Source organism: Rhea pennata, chromosome 31, assembly GCF_028389875.1.
Source record: "Rhea pennata isolate bPtePen1 chromosome 31, bPtePen1.pri, whole genome shotgun sequence".
In the NCBI taxonomy this organism is placed as follows: domain Eukaryota; kingdom Metazoa; phylum Chordata; class Aves; order Rheiformes; family Rheidae; genus Rhea; species Rhea pennata.
In genome coordinates, this window is record NC_084693.1 from 2,138,485 (window position 1) to 2,153,245 (window position 14,761).

The following is a 14,761-nucleotide window of genomic DNA, read 5'->3' on the forward strand; positions in this document are numbered from 1 at the left end:
GGGGGAGCACGTGCCTGGGGTGCTTCACAGCACAGCAAAGAAAGATTTGCAGGGGGAGCAGTCTTATTTCAAACACTAGCAAATCATTAAAAAATAATAAGAATAATTTGAAGAGCAAGATCCCTTTCTGCTTTATGCAGCACATGCCTGAGCCTGGAGGGAATTTCAAAGCTGAGGAGAGCCTGTCCTCCAAGAAAGCCCGCACTTGACACGACCCCACCGAAGGGCAGGCAGATGGCCCCGGCGGTGCTGAGCGCAGCACGGCAGCAGCCGCAGGAGCTGCCAGGCGGCTCTCCGGGGAGCTAGCATCTGCCACGGGGAGGGGACCGGGGCTTGCAGACCGGTCTACTTGCAACACCCATATTTGGTATCACTGAAAGAACCAGAATGAAAAGCCCGAATTCCCTGTGTGTTGGACAGAGTTGGCATGCAAATCGGAGAAAGCTGAATGCCTGAAGTAGATGGTGCAACAACAGCTATAAATGTAAAACAAGAATTAGTATCTTTAGACTGCAGACTGTCTTGGGCTTCTGTGCATGCCCGGGAGAGGTGCGGGCTGTGCTGTCTGCCTAAAACAGAAGTCGGGGATTAAGGTGTTGAGCTGTGTAGAGATTGGAAATGCCCCATCACAAAGGAAATTTCCAGACTGGCTTTATTCCAGAAAATTATTCCCAATTTCTCCTTGAGGGACATTTCCAAAAGCTTTTCATTTTGATTTCAGACTTTCTTCCCTTTCAGCTGTCAGCTACAATATTATGCAAACATTTACAGTGAAAAACATTGACAGCGAAATGGCAAATCTCCTTGGAGTGCTGAGCATTTCGTGCTCTCAGAGTTGTTCCCGTTCTCCTCCGCACTCCCCTGTGAAGCCCACCAGCTCAGGAGCTCACTGGGGTTTCAGAGGAGCCCTGGACGCTGATGGAGTTGGTCCCCTGAAATGACTCCCAGTGGCTTCAGGAAAAAGGAATAAGCCTGCCTGTTTGCTCCTCTCCTTCACACTCCTAGCACTTCCCTTCCCTCATGGCCTGGCCACTGGGAGATCGGGAGGGAACAGCAAGGCCATGCTGCGGCAGGAATATTGCCAGGTCCCAAACGCAAGGTGGCTGCACCCGCTGCTCCGTAGCTCAATGCACTGCTGGGTTAAGCTGTTTCCAGCCCTAAAGCAGTGTGCTTGGTGCTAGGTTAGAGAAACAGAGTGTAGAAAACTGGGGGGGGGGGTTTAGTTGAATAACAACTTCATTTTGGCTTTGTGCCTGAAAGTTTCACTCAGCCCAGCGTACAGCGCACAGCACCGAGTGGAAGCTGCTTCCCAGAGCACCCTGCCTCACATGCTTGCTCCAGGTGTGAGCATGCAACTCTGAGCATGATTTAAGATTTGCCAAATCCTCCTCTCCAAATCTGAGTTTCCTTCTTTCAGCACAGCTGTAATGTACCAAGGAGCCTGCCCCAATCCTACTCTGGAATATTTTTTATAAAGCTTGCATTGTTACTTGCTCTTCAACAAGTTTCCTTCAATCTCCTATAGAGAAATAGTTCACAACTTGCCTCTTAAATATGTTCCTGTCCCTCCAAAAGTGGCAGAAACCTCCTCTTAAACAAGGGAATCTGTTGCCCAATTTTAGCTCCCATAATTACCGTTGTTTAATAAGCAGCAAAGGTTTCCTAAGACCAGGGCCCCGGAGCCCCTGACTGGAGACACACTGCAGAGCTAAGCCCAAAGGCACGCGCAGGGAAGGTCTGCCGAGTATTCACTGCGAATTGCATCACGAATTCCCCTCTGCCGCCTCATATACCCCATCCAGCCCCGCAGGGACGGATACGCAAATACCAGGCAGGCGGTAAACAAGGCACGAGCCTTCCTGTCCTCTCCCCCTCAGGGCCCCTTCTCCGACTGCTTCAGTCGTGTACTCCGAGGAAACCCGATGGTGACGTATTTCTGGGAACTTCACCTCATCCTCACATCCAGGCACTGAGAACAGAAGACAATAATTTCTCGAGGCCTCCTCATGCACTGAACTGGCACTGAATTTCAGTAGGGGAGAAGCCCGGGGCCCCCCATCCTCCCCTGAGAACAAATAGCGAACGCTTTCCGAAGGACTGGGAGCTGTTTGTATCCGAGCTGCGAGTACTACACGGAACAAAAAGCCTTAGGAAGAACCAGACAGTGACTATGATGTACACGGACAAAGCTGGGGACGATGGAGGTTGGAGAAGGCTTTTTGAGATAGTAATACGAGTCCTTAAAAAGCAATGACAAAAAACAAGCAGGCAACAGCCCTGGACAAGTGTGCTCGGGGGACTTGACAGTGCTTGTTCAAGAAGTGAAGTGCTTGTGCGTGTTCAAGAAGAGGTGGGAGCGCAAAGGGAGGAATGCTGTTCCTGCAATCACTATTTTTCTTTTCTGTTAAAGAAAGAGTGCGAAAGCAGCAGAAAAGCCAGCTGGGGGCTAAGAGGCAGCCCCAAGCATGCAGAGTGCTGCGCCCAGATCGGTTAAGTTCAGACACCACAGTAGTTTCAGCAGGCTGCTCCTGCTCCACAAAGCTCCCAGGCTCTCACCTCCTTCTCCTATCTGATAGATCTGAACATGTGCTTAAGCATTTTGTTGAATCTGGATCCTCTGGTAGAGCCTTCAGATTTGTTCTTAATTCTGCAATAGTCTGGCTGTGATGCTGAAATAGCAGGGCTTTGTGTAACAGTTCAGCACATCCAATAACTAATTCCAGGTCTTCTGATGAAAACAGAGGTCCTCAGGGACACCAAGTGTTAGTTATTTTTTGGAGGGTTTGTTTGTTCTTTAAGTACAGCAGTCAGGCAGAGTAGAGACGTGTTGAGCTCCCAGCCCAGTCCTATAGCCTGCAAAGACGCTGGCTTGCTAGGCCAGATGCTTAACAGCCATGCATGGCCACAGTCCCACCATCTTCCAGAGCTGGATTAACTTATTCCAGCTATGAAACTTCTGGGAATGCACGCATGGGCGATCAGCATATGCCAATCCAGCCAGTGTTTCATTGGCAAGGGCTGATGCTGGGATCAGAGGTAGGAAGGAGATCCTAAAAGCTACGGCAACACTTGCAAGCCATGCTAAGAATACAGCAGTCCTGCCCATCCACCTGGAAATGCCTGGGGTGCAAGCCAGTTAGGCTCACTGATCCCAGTCCCTGGTCTCCCCTTTTACTGAGAGATCCAAAGTTCCTCCAGGTTTAGCTTTTTACCCATCACACAGCAGATACCAGCTTCAGCCGTGCATCTGATCAGAACTTCAAAGCACAAGGAAGCTTACGTTTAGGAAATGATTCATCCTCCATCTAATCAGAGTTCCCCAAGGCTAACCTCTGCCCGGTTTGCTGTGCGAGAAAGGAACATTCTCTTTTCACTCTGCTGGTAGACAACTTTCCTGTATCCAATACTTGAAGGAATCAGATGCCCCTTTCCTATCTCATTTTCTAGCACAATTAAGCCTACACAGCTTTCGTGATCCCCTTCTCTATTCTGTGCTATCCACTCCTCCCAAGACTCTTGTGCAAACCAAGACAGTGAATGGAAATCTGGCCTCGGAGGCTATGATGCCTCATAACTAGAACACCATGTGGATCTCTCCCCTAACTAGTTACTGCTCAGAGGAGAAGAGGAGTTTTCAAAGAAGCTAGAAGAGAAATTAAGGTATTGGGCTTTTCTTCCCCAGAAAATCCAAATGGTTTGGGAATACAAATGCCATTAAAAGGTCACTCAGGAGGGGATTAATCTCACCTACCTTTAGTCATTTATCTTCCTTACACAAAAATGTTATCTCCACTATGTCTAAACTATTTCAGATGCTTATCTTGGGGTGGATAGATCACCTCCTAGAGGCACTGATTTCTTTCCATTAACTGTATACGAGTCCAAACAGCTAAAATTAGAGATTACTCCTGTCCATAAGCAAAACAGTAATCCCATGTCATACCTGCAATTCATTTAAACTCCTTGGAAAGCTTTTGTTTTCGTGTATACTGTACAAAGGGGCTTTGAAGGTGCTACTTCTTTTTGCTGCAACTGCTCAACAGAATATTTACAAACATGGTAGTGATTTTGTTGTTGCTCAGTCTCTCAATTCTTTTTCTTTCAGATTTGTATTTCAGTTGCTCCTTTCCTCTTCTTAAAAAGGAGGGGAGGGAGTGGAATGGGTTGTTCCTTTTGGAAAGAAATCTGCACTGATTTTTATGTAAATTAAACCTTGCATATGTACAGACTTTGAGACATTGCTCCAGTCTGCTGCAGCTCTGTTTACTTTGATTGATTCTAAGGCTGTGATATTTTTTTTTTAATTAAAGGAATACTAAAAAAATAAGTCTTTTTAATGGGTTTTGCATAACTGAAGCAAGTGATGTTTCCAAGACTAATGTCAAGAACCTTTTCATGCTGGTGAACTGGATTCCTCCACAAAAAATAAAAATAAAAATAAGTGAGTGAAAAAGCTATGCAAGGCAAGCACCAGCTCTGTTTCTTACTGAAAACCGGCAAAACAGCAGCCGCTGTTGCACTGAAAGGTCACCGACAGCTGGCAACGCTGTTTGACTTGGTAAGCCCAAGCCACCAAGCCTTCTGATGGGATTCTGCAAGTCCCCGAGGTTTCTTAGAAGGGACTGGGCTGAGGGGGCTGGAGGAAGAGCGGAAGGTCACAAGGGAGGTTACTAGCAGGCAGCAACTGGCCGTTGAGCGGGGACTCCATTTCCTCTACAACCTTTGCAGCTAAGTGAAAGCTAGGTCTCATATTGTGCCTGTATTTGCCGAGTCTCTTCACTCACGAATTCCCATATCAGACATAGTAACTCGGGGCTTGACTCTGAGCTGTGTGCCTTAGCATCACTCTGCAAAAGGATATTTGACTTCACCGGTGTCAATAAAATCACGCCAACACGACATGCTGGTAACAAAGAACAAGGTTTGTTCTCTGCGACCTCTTTGGCACTACGTGGTAGTTTGCAGAAAGAAAATGTACAGGCAGTTTTTACAGTAACAGAGACCTAGGCTGAGATATGAAGAACACTGTGGAAAAATAGATACAAAATACACAGAAATGCACTAAATTCTTCCATTGCTTGTATGATTTCTAGGCCTGCTCTTAGAGCCTATGAAATACTGTATTTCTTGGTTCATATTTCAACAATTTCACTTGCACATGCCAACTCTCATAGACTAGTTTCAAAAAATTACTCTCTTAAAAATCACATTTAAAATAAAAACATCTAACAGCTGTAGGAGTCAGCCTATAGGATTTCCACCCCCACTGATGGATTTCCAAACTCTGCTCTCAGTTTATAAATCTGAGTCTAGCTTTATTAACGCTGCTACAGATTTACAAATCCTATTAGAGATTTGCAAATCACACCAGTCTACCCGACATGGAAAGTCTTGATTTACAAATTCACACACTCTGCTTAGGGAACAGGGCCACGTGATGGCAAATAATATGCTTTATAAACCTCTTCCCGTATTTTTTCTCTCAGATATGCCCAGTCTGAGTTGTCTGTTGTGATGATGCTGAGCCTGATGAAGGGAAGATGGAGGTGGCCTTAATCTAATGATTTGTATATATTGATCTTGTCCGGGGTTTTATGCTACTATCCGTCCCCCTCATATCTGAGCACCTGCCAATAAAAGGGATGGTAATTGCAACATCTGTATAGTTTTGCATGGAATAACTTGCATTTTTCTCCACAGGGAAGCCCAAATACTGAAAATACATATTTTAAAAAAATCTGATTTTCTTTTCATTTTTTTCATCTTTTGGAATGCTGCCCCAATACATGCAACAAAATTCAAATCCCAGTTCAGGAAGGGTCTGCTCCATCCCACGAATCCTTCTTCAACATACATAAGACACGAGCTAAAACTGACTGAAAAACTAACGGGTCTGCAGCAAGCCCACTGCCGTTCAGCTGCCAGCTGCATGGAAAAGCTTCCTAGTGCTTTGTGATGGGAAAACCCTGGAAAGTGCCATATTCAGGTCTAGTTTGGATAAGCCCTCAGAAATTCAAATGTTGTTCCAAGATATCTGAGGAGTCTGAAAAAGCTGGACAGTTTTCATTGTGCTTTTTCACTTTCCATGGCTCTCAGCATTCGGGGTCTCATGCAGAAGCAATAACCTGAAAAATAACTGACAACTATCTCTGCTGGACTGGTGAAGCACTAGAAACTCCAAATTCTACAAAATCGGGAGGTTAGCTTAAAAGAAAAAAAAGGAGGGGGGGTTTAAAGAGTCATTCTGAATTCCTTGAGCCTACTGATGTCTCTAGCTTTTGGGGAATCTCCCTTAGTCACACGATTCCAGGGGCTTGAAGATATAAGAAAAACAAAGAAAATGAAGGGTTTTAGCAAACTGTAATACTATTGCAACCACTTTTCTCCAATTTCTCATCTTCACTTTTGCCCTGCTCTTTTTTTATTCTGAACCCAGACTCTGCACAATTCCTCTTCTTGCCCTACAAATTGCTTAGCTTCCTAAAGTAGCTGCTTCTGGAAGTTCATCCCGGTCGTCACGTCCAAGATAATCTCACCATTCCAGTATCAGACTCAACTTCCCCTTCCTTTTCTTGTAGCTGGTCACCTCTCCTTAACTCTTGCTAGTTTTCTTTCCACCTCTGTTTCTCTGCTACCTCCCTGCCAGCCCTTCCAGCGGTCCCCAGCCTTTGATGGCTTGTCTGAAGACACTGGCATGTTGTTATGAACCCTAATAGAGCTTCAAAGCCAGAGACAGTACAGACATTGCTTTGTGTGTCACACGCCGTTTTTGTGGGTCTATCCATGCGGGAATAACATTGCACAAAGAGGGCATGCTTGGCCAACAGAGGAGCAACAAGTCTGCCATTCCCAGAAAGGGCTGGCTGTATTGTCCAGGCTATGCATTGTATCAGCTCTGAAGACAAAAATTTGTATCATTATAAGAATAAAGAACACCCCGGCAGAGCAGCATAGAAAGAAAAATCTTCTAGCCTGCTAACGGCTAAGAAATGTCGATTATGCACAACTGTCTCAAAAGTGCATGCAGGATGGGGAGAGGGGTGCTGAGAAATGGCATTTCTTGTTGCTCGTTAAGGAGCCCAGACAGGGCCCTGGCCTCTCAGTTTTCAGATGCCTGGTGCGTACAATACGCAGCAGGAGCAGTTAGCTGTCACAGGGCTGCAGCGAACCCGCGCACAGCTTCCAGGGAGTGAGAAAGCCCCTGCGAAGGGCTCCCCGATCGGGACTGCTGCACACAAGGTGGGGGTTACGATCTGCGCTTTAAGCATTATTCACTGCTTGCTTTGAGGGAACCCAAACTTTAGTCATGAAACCATGGCTCTTGTCACAAATTCTGGCAGATGTGTCATGAAGGCCTCCCTTCCCCTGCTGTCCCTGGCCCACCACGGCGCAAACTCCAAAGCATCTCAGCAGCCCGTCCGCCGCTGCCCGCTGCGGCCCCTCGGCAGGCCAGGCCAGCGCTGACCAGGAGCACTCTGCAGAGACAGGCTGCCGGAGTAAGGTGACACTCTTGGAGCTCTTAAAAAGGCATTGCAAGGCAGAGGCCTAGGCAGAAGGGAGAGAACAGGGAGGTACGCGATTGGATTTCCAGCCTTAGCAGTGCTTACATGAGCAGTGGATGGAAACTATCCTCGCCGCGTGACTTGTTCGGCAGTCAACAAAGGGGAATATTTGTAGAATATTTTCCATAGACACTTCTGATGAAAACAATGACAAAAAGACATTCCCAGCTGATTTTCCACAGCACAAGTTGGGGCTTTTGTCAAAAGAGGCAGAATCAAAATATGTCACTTCTGGAATTCTGCTGCGCTGCCTCAAGGGAATCGGCGCGCAGTTGCCCAGCACTCCCATTTAGGGCTGGGATTCCCAGGCAGACTCCAGCCCTCACACTGCATTGTGCTAGGCCTTTTTTTGGAGAGGTTAAAGGCAGCCTCATAGCTGTGGTGGGTAGATCATTTTCACACTGTCCTAATTTTTCTTGAGAAAAACAAAGCAAAACAGCGTATTTAAAAGTCTTGTGGCAGTTTTTCTATCAGGATCTTCTTCTTGCACAGGCAGGACATGTGCAGGACCTTCTCTTTCAACCTGGCACAACTGGAAAGCAAAATTGTGGCCCCTTAAGGTAAGAAATCATGACCATTATGGTGAGAACTGTTGATCACAGAGCACTGAGGAGATGGGGACCCTTTGCAATCAGCTGTGTCTCTGGCCTTTAATGGTCATTTAGCTGGGGATGCAACAGCCACAAGGAAATGTGGTTAAAGAGTCAACTGTGTTCACTCCCAGGGCATTAATGTCACCTCTCAGCAGTGCTTAGTCATCTTAGGAGATTAATGAAAGAGAAGAAAGGTCCAGTAGCAAAATCATAGCAAAAAGGGCTCCACGGCCCACCAACAGCAACAGCTGCCACCTTGGCACGTGCAGCCTGACCTACCAGCCCCAGAAGCAGGAGCCGCTGTGGCTGCTGCAGCCTCCGGCAGGTCAGGCTCACGTTGGGATCCGGAACACACACCTGATGTGCGTTACAAGAACATGTGTGGGGGAATTGCCCGGTCACGTGGCTTCTGCTTGCAAGCTCTTCAATCCTATTAGCAGAAGCTAAAAATACAATAAATACGCTTCTTGCAGGCTTCTTGCACACGTGCTCCTACCAGCCTTGTTCCAAGAATTTCAAGTGGGAGGGAAAATTGGGAATGTGACAATCTTGCTTTTGCTACGAATGTCGAGACTGTCTGGCCACCATTTTTGGGACATTTCTGTAGCAGCTGCCACTTTGGTTGACACTGATGATTGAACATGGTCTCTACATGTAACGTGTAGCTGATCGTACCAAAGCCAGTGCTGCTTAGCTGGTGCTGTAATCGACTTGTATACTCTGTGAAATTAGTAGCGTGTCCCCTGTCTTCTATTCATCGTTTGATAATGCCCTTCAGAGTCAATAACTCAAAGCAAACATAACAGGCCAGATAAAGAGAGCGCTTGCAAAATTTCTGAATTTCCTCAAGGCCACTTTAAAGCTGCAGGAGAGTGTTAAGAGGCTTTTGGTGGTTATAAATAGAATTTACACACACCTGAAGGCAACTTTTACACTGTTGGAATGATGTAAAGGACTTTGGTATTAGGCTCATGGTGTTGAAATAGCAATGGCCCGTATCCTGGAACTGTATCTTACAAAAGCATTTTGCACTAATAAAATTTTGGTGGATAAGGTCATTCTTCCAGCAGCTTGCAGTATTGTAGCCTTCCACTGCATTAAAGGAAAAAAAAAAAGCCCCAACCTCCCCGCACTGAGCATAAACAATTGTGACTCATGCCAGAGGGTTCTCAGTCTAGCATGGTGGGTGGATAAATACAGGTTTCTGATACAGCTGATAGTTCTTACTGCGCAGAAGTGTTTCTCAGTTACTGATGGAGGAAATAGAGTGCAGAAGTTTTTTTTTTTCTCTAATAAGGCAAATGCCTTGAAAAGATAAGGCAAGAAGATCTATTTCTGGAGATCTGCAGGAGGTGGAAAGCTATGTGCCCTGTGTTATCCCAACTGTGGTGGTAAAATATGGTTGAATAATACGTTCAGAATACAGTTAGAATCAAATCAGTGTGATCTGAATTCTGCCATGCACTCCATTATGTTACTGAAGATGGGCAATGTTTTTTCTGGCTGCTTGTATCACCGGCTCTAGACACGTATCGAGATGGGTTCAGGCTGAGGAGTAGAAGGCAGCCTGGAGCCAAACTGAAGCCTGCTTGCACCCTGGCTGCTTTAACACTTTAAGCCCTGGGGGGCAATCGGGTTGATGTGAACCTTTGAACTTTCGAAAGAAATGTCCCTCTGGAGACGCTCATCTTTCCATTGATTATAGAGAGGCTGCTGACAACTAGGTCACTCACTCAGAGATCTCGCAAAATACCAAAAACTAAGCAGGATGAATTCTGGATTGAAATGCATTGCCTTAGCTAGAAAAGGGGATTCTGCCAGCACTGTAGTAAGACTACAAACATAGACACTGCAGGGGGAGCCGGTGTCTATGTGACAGAGAAAGATTTCTGATAACAAGAAAAAGTGGATTTAGCATTACCTCCTTGGAGTGAGTTCCAGGGATTTATTGCTTGTTAAACGTATGGAAATGGGCAGCTATCTGCCATGGAGAGAAGCTCTCAACACTTACTCTAAACTCACTTACCAAGACATTCATTTTTTCAGTAAATTTTGTGCAAATCTCAGACTGTTTTAAAACAAAATGGGCAGTTTTGATTTCTGCAGATCTCTTGATTCAAGGAAAACTGCTCTATAAGAGAATCTACTTAACCATATAGGACTACATTTATCTTGAAATAATCAAGTCTTTCTGATTTGTTACCAATAGATTTCTCTTACTAATGGAAAGCACAGTGCTTTTATCTATTAAAAAATCCTTCTTGGAGTACTGGTGAACTAAAATCCTCTTCTGAGACCCAAGAGAGAAGGAAAAAAAGGCAGAAAATAGTTTGACCTATATTCAAAAGAATAATTATTGACTTAACAAGTTCCAACCAGTTTTTCGAATTAAAGCAGACAACACTTTTAACTCAGCAAGAACAGACTCACTTCCCTTAAAAAAAAGAAAAAAAAGGAAAAAAATCTTAGAGGTCACATACACATGTGTGAGCACATAGTGATCATATGCAAATGTATTCCTAGAATATGTATGTATAGATGTGTGTGTGTGTGTGCCTACATCTCTTTAAGAAGTAATTCTATATATATATACACACACACACATATATATATACACACACACATATATATATATATGTTGTACGGTGCCTTGCAATGGGGATCTCTGGTTTTCGACTGGCAATTTCTGTGAGCGTTCTGTCCAGGAAGATGTATATCAGGAGGAGGAAACAGTCCCATAAGCAAAGCAGAACTAATTCATCTCCTGATTATTTTGCCATTATTGGGCTCAGCTTTTAGCAGTGAGCTTGGGTGTTTCATTACACCGCAGGTAATTGAAAGTGGCAGTGATTGGGTTAGGATCACATTTTTACTACTATTTCATGTGCAAATGTAGGCAGCTTCATTTCTCCATCTAAGAAAAACACGGCTCAATCTGGTTTATTTTTATGTAGTGTCTGCCATGCAAAGGAAAGAGAACAGAGACAGAACTTAATACAGCAGCTTACAGCCAAGATAGCGGTAAGTAATACTGGGTATCCATGCAGACTAGCTATTATAAAGAGCTATTATTGAGTGCCTGGGAAGGGAATGACAAAAAAGAGAACTGCTGAACACTTTAAATTCAATCTAAAAAGATAGTCTGATGCTCAGAAAAGGCTTTTTAGTGACAATGAGAACCTCATAATTTTTTATATATTTACTCTATAAGATTCTATTATATCACTTTTGGAGTATGAAGTGAGGATGAAGCAACTTAATGTCACTAAAATTAATGACAAAAAAAAGACTCAAACTTTGGGTTTAGGCTAGTGTCAAACCATGGAATCAGTCTGAAGACCTCAAAGTAAACCTATACATAATGTCAAACCAAACCTCACTCATGATCTTCTTTTATCCAAGACCTCAACATTACTGTGGGAGCTAAAACAAGACCTGATTCAGTTGTTACCTTTAAATTCTTGGGTGAATTGCACAATCAGGGAGTTTTGTTCTGCGGACTGAGAGCAGAGACGACAGCAGAGACTGAAATATGCAGGGACAACACAACTGAAAGGCAACTGCTGTCTGTGCACTAGCCACAGGGACATGACAGTAACAGTAGAGAAGGATTCTTGCTGCTCTTGCCTATGTCATTTGAAAGACATCAAATACTTTCAGGGTGAATGCGGAGAGATGGCACTACTAACAACATACTAACTAACAGTTCTCCCAGTCTCCTGAACTGAACTGCGTGCTACACCTCCAAGCGAAGCACCAGCTGGACCATCCACAAGACGTTTAAATCCTTTTTAAGCTCTAATGGGCCTGGCCTGAATTCACGTTGTGGGTACAAGTCATTATGCAGCCTCAGCTCTCCTCAGACAAGGCCCTGCTCATCTGAGAGCAAGTTATAAAGCTAATTAATAGGAATGCAGGAATTGCTAGCCTGGATCAGACCCAAAGCCCATTTAATTCAGTATTTTATCTCTAAAATGGAGCATGACTAGATGCTTTAGAGGAAAGTGTGAGATAGTTGGCTTCCTGGATTTGGCCGTCTCATTGACACTTTAGAGACTGGCTTAAACCCCAAAGCAGGAAGATTCCTCTCACTTGCAGAACTGCTCTCATTAATCATCAAATCTTACTATGCTCTTTGCCTCAAGGGTTAGAAGTTTCCACTGCCTCTACACATTGTCATTATTGTGGGGACTCTCCAGAAGTCAAGGAAGACACAGTCCTATGGGACACGAGTGAGAAAACATAGTGGGTGACCAAGTAACTGTACTAGGCTTCACGCTTTTTTATAAGTTGCAAAGCTACTTAACACATAAGAAAAGTCACTTGCTTCACACATACTGCCTCTTTTAAAATGACTGCTATCCCACTTGATCTTTTTTGCATATTAGGGCTGGACAGATAATTGTCATTCCTAAAATTTTCCACTATTCTGTATTTTTTACAGTTAATATTAGCTGGCCAAAGGCCTTCTAAATTAACTCTTTGAGGACACTTGTGTGTAAGTCTTATGGACTGGCTGTCCTATTTTTCCTGCTTGCTTTTTTATGTTACTAACAAACTGGAACTTCATCAAACAGTGCATCATCATCATATGATTCTGGCACATCATCCTTGATTCTTTCTGAACTCTGGTGAGAAATATTTATTAAATATTTCTGTGTTTTTTCTGTATAATTATGAACAATATTAGTGTCTTCATCTATTAAAGGCCCTGGAACATTACTAGGATTTCTTTTCTGTAATGGTGATTTTTAAAATACTTTATTATGTCCTCAAAACTGTCAGCCAGAAATTTCTGTCTTAAGCTGCCTTTTTTCCTTCTGCATTTTTGTGCACTTCATAAAACCGATTTATATTAATTGCTTTCTGTCCCTTCATCTCCAGTTTTCCATTTGTTACATATTGCTCTTTTGTTCTGTTTGCTGTCTTTGCCACAGTATCTGTGCCAGACGGACTCTTTCTTCAATGAGGAATCATGGCTCTTTGGCCACTTAATGCAATCTTTTTAAAAACTCACCCCCATTAATTTGTGTCTTAACACAAAATTTTTTGCTGTCAGTTTGGCCTCACACTTCCCCTCATCTTGGGGAAGCCAGTCTTGTAGAAGCACATCGCAAGGCACCCCATTACCAGTTGGGACAACCCTCTGTCTGCCTGTATTGAGTGTAATCAGGTCACGATCACTAAGCAACAGCCACGTCCCCGGCCAAAAGGCTGCTCGGATGGGCTGTGCCGCGCGTGGTGGCATTGCCACCACCCTGTGACTTTGTCACAGCTTCCAGATGCCTCCACTCAGCTAGGCCGCGTTCACCAATTTTGCAGCACTCTTGCCAATCGTAGCGCAACATGTAAATCCCGCCGCTGAGATTGGGCAATAGCCACTGTCTGCTGAACGAGTGGTAAACAAACATCTCCCCATATTTCTCCCAAATTTTCCCGAGCAGATGCAAATCCTTCCTCTCTCCCTGGCAGGCGGAAAGTCCCCGTCCCCATTAACGTCCCCTCCTCATCTGCCTGGATCCTGGCTGATGTTTTGCTGATTTTGACCTTCCCTCTTGTGACGTGCTGGCAGACAAAGGGGAACCCCGAGGCAAAGGCAAGGACGCAGGAGGACTGCAGGGCTATAAACGTGGAGCACCCAGTCCTTCGCTCTGTCTACGTACCTTTGGCCATCACCAGACACCAAAGCCTGCTCCAGGTGGACACTTGACCTGTGAGGGTTTCGCACAATCACAGGAAACTGAAGCCATCTGTGGGCAGCCTCGGGGCTTTGGCTTTGACTTCTGGACATCCGATACCAGGTCACACTTCAGACAGACTCCTCTGTTTCCCCACTCTTTCCTTACTCAATTTCCTTCTCTTGCTTTATCCCCTGGAGGCGACCTGAGGGAATCCCGAATTTTCTGCAGCTCCCTCCCAAATCTGCTCTGCATCACAAATCAAAGTGGTTCTCCTTCAACTGCCAGGACATGGCAGCCAGTATGAAGGATGATATTAAGAAAAGCAAACTGATGAAAAAGCTGAAATACATATATCTATCTATATGTATGTATGCATGTATACATAACACACACACACATACACACATACGTATGTTGCAAGAATAACAACACTAAAATGCCTAGTGGAAACTGTAAAACAACAAGCTTGACAAACTTGTAAGCCTGGCTCCTGCTATTAAGTGTCTGTTTCCAGGAACACACGGTGCGAACTGTGCAGAGAACCTTCGGCATGAAGCAGCTAGCATTTTAAAAGTGCTTCCGGTCCATCGGGGTGAAACCAAGCTCCGGAAACACAGCTCAGAGGCAGGAGCTTCTCGGTTATTAATTCCCTGGTAACTTTGTCCAAGAAATTTGATCTGTGTCTCAGTTTCCCCTCTTTGTATGAAGATGATAATCCCTCATGCACCCAGAAAAGGATGCTGTGGGGTTGATTAAGAAGCAGTCAAAGGTGCTACATGTTAGTTTGCAAGGCACAGCCAGTTAACTAGAAAAGCTGTTCATGGGAGTTACTAATAAGTCTCAGAGCATCGCTCCACACTACCACTAGTCTTCCTCCCCTTCATGTGAGGTCAGAGGTGTTGTTCTGACACTTCTGCTGCTTAAC